At 32.2% G+C, this 6,655-nt stretch overlaps 1 protein-coding gene across 2 annotated transcripts in view; it reads left to right on the top strand.

The window, feature by feature from the left end:
• Window positions 1–2,754: 2,754 nt before the first annotated feature.
• LOC149801700 (enhancer of mRNA-decapping protein 3-like) overlaps window positions 2,755–6,655 on the top strand; it is a 55,078-nt gene continuing 51,177 nt past the window's right edge. For both annotated transcript variants that reach the window (XR_016420715.1, XM_089955970.1), the window contains exon 1: window positions 2,755–2,819. The gene's annotated coding sequence lies outside the window, so the exon portion shown is untranslated. The remainder of the gene's footprint in view (window positions 2,820–6,655) is intronic.

Here is a 6,655-nt window from a genome sequence, read left to right as displayed (position 1 = left end):
ATACATTGAAACAAACTGCTGACACAATTTCCTGAAAAAGTGAGCTAGGTAGAGCTTTTTAAAATCCAAATTCATTAAATTTTGCATGCATACGTGTATCACATGAAGGACTTATATTTCATTTATAATTAAATATAGTAAGAAAATGGCTTACAATTCAGTTATGAGCAAAGTAGACTTCATTTATAATTTGCATATAAAATCCTATCTCAGGCTGTTAACAACTGTAACACCTACCATTTAATTTTCTGGGTGTGAGGAGACTTGGAGTCTTACCTATAAGTAGAGTGAATGGTCACTTATAGTTAACTTATAGCCTCTTAAAACTGACGTGACTTAAGCTACATATGAGTTAGTTTCGTAATTGTACACCCAATACCTGGATTCTCCACCAACTGTGACCAGGTTGACATGGGGGATGTAAATACATCTCCACACACTGTTTCTATTCTACATTATATTGAATAGCTTGGTTTACATGATGTCCACCTTAACTCTTCCTTACAATTTTGATGTTAACTATTGGTCTTATGTTTTTTCTGTCCTGTTTTCACTCTCATCTGTGATGTTAACATGTCATTCAGATCTTACCAACTATTTGCACCACTTCTGGTCAACTCTACCACTGAGATTTTGTCTTTCCATCATTTCACTACACTGTTCAACTTCTATCATAATTATTTTATAGTTGATTTAAGAGACGGACACTTTCAAAGTTCCACATCTTACTTTCATTCATCTACATTTCCTAATTAAGTCTCTGTTAAGACTGTCTTCTTTTGGTCATAATCACAGACCCACAGGATGAACCTTATGGTTTATTTGTTCACTTGTTCTGCTTTGGTCCTGAATGTCAGAAATCAGAAAGCCTTGTTACTTTTTTAAGGTACGTCCCTTTCTCAGAGCGTATAAATTGCATAACTTTGAAATTAATGACGTAAAAATGTTCAGGTCTATACAGGATGAAGTGATGTGAATCTTTTGCCTTGCACTGACTGTGTTCAATCTCTGAGGGTCAGATGCCCTCATGATGTATACTCAGGACAGGGGTTGGAACAATTGCATATGTTGGTGGATTATCTGATAAATCGGTCCATGGGCTGAACTAAACCATGGACAAATGAAGAAACTAATGTTCATGTCATAATATCAAAATGTCAAATACCATAATGAGTATCCAGGCTGAGCATTTTTCCCTGATTTTTCTGAAACTTTTATAATTTTGCAGCTTTGTGGACATACTGAGGAACTGACATTTGTGTTGATTTCCCATGTAATATGGACATACCCCATCTAAGGTGTATTTACCTGCTTTCTATGTACATTATTATTGTGTTTATTCTAGTGCAATATTTTTAGTCCATACTTTCTAACTGTGTATTGGCCAAGTTCCTAGACACTGGTGGGTGACTTCTCATATTGCAACTGGGGTTGTGGTCTCATTGGGGATAACTGCAAGCAGCCATGTAAATGACATTCTATAACGAATAAAAGGTTTTATACATGTAGTTAATATATTATTTTCTCATAATCACCTATTTAGTATAGTAGGTTTTAGTGTAGAAACATAATAATGGATGTTATGTATTTTTATTTTGTTAAGACTTTATTTTCTTTAAACTTTGTAACAGGAAAGAAGTGATACAATTTAAGAACAAATCCAACAAATAATTTATTTGTATAGATAAAAAGTGAAAATTCAAAAGACACTTGCAGTATTATGAAATCACTTACAAAAGTCATAAATACCCTATCAGAAATCCCAAATTATAACATGTTCCGAATGAATTCCAACAGTCTTGAATTTCCTGATGAACTACAAGTACATAATCCAGAATTACTTTGAATGAGTTCCTAATAATACCCAAGTAGTGTTTTCCTAAAAAAAAAAAGGTCAAGGAGCACATTGTATTTCAAATGAATAATTTAATAACTAAATAAATTCCTCTTCAAATATATCTTAACACAACCATAAACTCTGAATATAGATTCACAAAGATCAGGACTGTATTATTTGTTTACAAAGTTTCTGTATATCAATATTTCACTTGACTTGACCTGCGAGACGATATTATTTTCTATGGAAAAATCCATTAATGTATAAAAAGGTAAGGTCTTGAACTCAAATTCAAGTAAACATTTTATTAACTTCTTTAATTCATTAAAAAAAATCAGGTAGGCATCAACTCCACAAGGCTCAATCACGGACAAATATGAACGACTATATAGTTATACAGGACACCTGCATCTTTAATGTAATAGTATTATCATTTTGCTGCAGTAGGTCACTGTCGGATGAAAATTTATATAAAATAAAAAAAATAAAAATTATAGTGAGGCCAGAAGTACATTGATATTGTATTCTTAGTTCTTTGATCAACACTTGAGGTCTGCATAGTGAACGTTTTAGCTTTTAAAAATTTTTTATCATGCACGTGGCTTTGTGTAAATACATCAATAATGGCACAGCGCAGATACTGAGAGTTCTCTTGTAAAATTAATTTAAAAAATTGCCGCATTAGTCATGTGTTTACATGGAATCATCTGGAAAAATGTTTGTGCTAACCGCTTAAACCATTAACAAACACTAGTGAAAAAAATATCACATGCTGACAGTGTGTCAATACGATAATTCTTGTTTATTAAATGACATGTTAAATCATAAGAACATCTTATAAGTTTAAAAAATATTTCGAGGTTAAAAAGTATATTTTGTTTGGACAATAAGCAATGAATTAAGCGACATATGTAGAAGCCATTTTGTATTTGTTTTTCAGTTAAATTTTGTTTAAACGTCCACCTGTTCAGATCTTAATAAGGTATGTCATCTAAATTTTTATATTGTATCACTTCAGATGTCCTTTTTATTGTTTAGTTTTCACTAACAGATTGTTTACTTAAATGTGGTTTGCTCACAAAGTATTGAAGTAAGCTAGTCAAATACAAGGTTTAGTAAATGTTTTCGGTCTTCGTAATTTTGAGTCTGGTCAGTCCCTGTTCACTGTCCTGTCTGATCAGTTTCAAGGCAAAGGGCGTAGAGAAATGATTTCAAAAAGATTGGATCGGTTACATTTATACATCAGTATCTGTAAACTTCAATGCTGTCTAGAATTTAACTTGGGTCAAGGTCATGGATCGTTTCACTTTCAGTTACTTTTATTTGACGTTTGGATTATGTTTTACCTCCCTTACTTGGAGTTACATATTTGTACATACGTATCCAAAGGTATTGTTACTTGTGAACGAGATGAAGGCCAAAGACGAGCAAAGTCTTTCTTTATTGATTTATTTATTTTTCTTGATGTAAATCAAAATCTTTGTATCACTACAGTTAACTCTTGAACTACAATGTAAAACGTCTACCATAGATTGTTGGTTATATTGACATTGTGCTTTCACTAAAACACTTCTTAAGATGTCTAGGTGGTACAAAATAATATGGGCATGGTCTAGTCCGATGTCGAATGTGGCCACCATGGCATCTAGTCCTACAATTTAATACCTCCACAGTGATATTTATTTTTGGGTGTTGAGTTCTTACTGCCTCAATAATGGCACTGTGTAGCATGTTTGTTGTTGACTAACATCATAACAAAAGCCAAATTTTATGGAATATCTAATTCGCTTGGCAGACCTTAATGACGCTTTGCTACAAATACACAGATAAACAGTTTCATCAGCACAGCCATTTGCTTAGTAGAGCCTGGATGGATGTATCTCAAGCATCTCAGAGGGGATGGTCATTTAAAGTTCCTCTAAAAAAAAAAAAATCACAGTTGTTTTTGCTTTCCTAACAGAAGAAGGCAAAGTTTACACTTTTCAGGCAACTCAGTCACCCATTTCACCTGGTGGCATGACCCCTGCATTTGCTTGTATGGGAATTTGAATTTATTAGGAAAAATACATCATATTAAGTAAAGTCTGACTAAAACATAACTTTAATTTGTAGAAAATCATGGGTACGGGCTGCCAAGCTTGTGAGATATTCCTGAAAATTTGACTTACTATTCTGATGCTAATCGACATCAGAACATGCTACACAGTGCCGTTATTTGGGAAGTAAGACATTGATGCCCAAAATATAAATACCAGGGTTGAGGTCTTACATTGTAGGACTACATGGCATCCATCTTGAAAATCTTGTGAACATTGTTCCTCCAAACAGAAAGTTATATCATTTGACATCCACTATGTTCACCAGAGCAGCTAATTGGAAGATCTTGTAATTATTGAAGAATATCAAACATTGTTTTCAACATTCCACAGTTAAAAGGAAGCAATGATCTTGTCTTTAGTTTCTGAAAATTCTTTGTAGCCATTTGAGCACAAGACCCTTTGGGGGACTCTGCTTTAAATGCAATTTGCTCTAGGCCAGTTGTTCATTGAGCCATGGTCCTCCAGTACACTGAAATACACATTCATATTTAATGTTGAATGCACACACATTTCAACATACAAGTTCTTGGTGTACAATTTTTTTTCTTGTTGTGAAATGAGGTCTGGCTATACATGAGACCATTTATCACCAGAGAAACATTTGGACTTTTTGAGAGAAAATGTATTACAGGACAAATTTTAACCACATATATTAAACATTTTATTTTGTTGCCTTTACATTTTGCGGGGTTACATTTTGCTACTAATCGAGAAGAAGCAGCTTAATTTTTCACACAGTGAAATGACCATGTGGCACAGACCTTACAACTCACAGTTCAACGACACTGTTTGATCTCTTTTAACAAAATGAATATTTGTACTTTGGTGTCCAGTTTATCAACGATTCCAAGTAATTGTAGATGGATTAGGTTGAGCTGCATTGGTAATGGATTAGGTTGAGTTGCATTGGTAATGGATTAGGTTGAGCTGCATCAGTCATGGATTAGGTTGAGCTGCATCGGTCAGATCTTAGTAGAATAGCAGAAAAAGTCTGCACTGTTCACAAATGTAAATGAATTAGTTTACTGCCCGTAAACATTTATAAAATTGGTAACCCAGCACATGAACATGCATGCGACTAGCAACGATGCAGGAACACCCATTCGATGAAATACCTTTTTCCAAATCTTCGCTTAAGATAACTGTTTTGTAAGAATTTTCTGTAAATTATTTCTTAAAGTACAGATGATTTTCATATTGAATGTGACATCTCTTGGAAAAACTGAAGTTAACAATTATTGGTTGTACATTATTGCATTTCATTTTCAATGTTATAAATCAGATTGATTTACTGGTTGTATTGCATTTCATTCAGTGTTACAAATCAGATTGATTTATTGGTTGTATTGCATTTCATTCAGTGTTATAAATCATATTGATTTATTGGTTGTATTGCATTTCATTCATTATTATAAATAAGATTGGTTTATTGGTTGTATTGCATTTCATTCAGTGTTATAAATCAGATTGGTTTACTGGTTGTATTTGCATTTCATTCAGAGTTATAAATCAGATTGATTTATTGGTTGTATTGCATTTCATTCAATGTTATAAATCAGATTGATTTATTGGTTGTATTACATTTCATTCAGTGTTATAAATCAGATTGATTTATTGATTGTATTACATTTCATTCAGTGTTATAAATCAGATTGATTTATTGGTTGTATTGCATTTCATTCAGTGTTATAAATCAGATTGATTTACAGATTGTATTGCATTTCATTCAGTGTTATAAATCAGATTGATTTACTGGTTGTATTGCATTTCATTCATTGTTATAAATCAGATTGATTTATTGATTGTATTGTATTTTGTTCAGTGTTATAAATCAGATTGATTTATTGACTGTGTTGCATTTCATTCAGTGTTATAAGTCAGATTGATTTACTGGTTGTATTGCATTTTATTCAGTGTTATAAATAAGATTGGTTTACTGGTTGTATTGCATTTCATTCATTGTTACAAATCAGATTGATTTACTGGTTGTATTGCATTTCATTCAGTGTTACAAATCAGATTGATTTTACTGGTTGTATTGCATTTCATTCAGTGTTATAAATCAGATTTACTGGTTGTATTGCATTTCATTCAGTGTTATAAATCAGATTTATTGGTTTTATTGCATTTCATTCAGTGTTACAAATCAGATTGATTTACTGGTTTTATTGCATTTCATTCAGTGTTACAAATCAGATTGATTTGCTGGTTTTATTGCATTTCATTCAGTGTTACAAATCAGATTGATTTACTGGTTTTATTGCATTTCATTCAGTGTTACAAATCAGATTGATTTACTGGTTTTATTGCATTTCATTCAGTGTTACAAATCAGATTGATTTACTGCTCGTGCTGACAAGATGAGTTCTAAACTAAATTATTTACCTTTGGAAAAACATGTTCATCACCAGAACATTTGATGAGTAACATTTTATTTTAGAGTTTAAGCCAGAGAAGTTTCTTATAGTCATTATAAATCATACAATAGCATCCCATGTGCGTGTCAGGGCAGTACATCCACTTTGCATTATCAATAGTTTCATTATATGAATCTGTCTAGCAGTTTGAAACAATAAAACCATGATCTTATATCATCAGGTATATTAAGCAATGAAACAAATGAAAGCCGAGTTGAGTTCTATATGCATATTGTAAATAATAATATTACTAGTTATAAAAAGGATGATTTTATCAAGAGGGTGAAACAAATTACATGTAG

Source organism: Sinohyriopsis cumingii, chromosome 4, assembly GCF_028554795.1.
Source record: "Sinohyriopsis cumingii isolate HCF-2022 chromosome 4, ASM2855479v2, whole genome shotgun sequence".
Classification (NCBI taxonomy): Eukaryota; Metazoa; Mollusca; class Bivalvia; order Unionida; family Unionidae; genus Sinohyriopsis; species Sinohyriopsis cumingii.
Note: the sequence above shows the minus strand (reverse complement) of the source record. Positions and strands in the feature narration are given on the sequence as shown.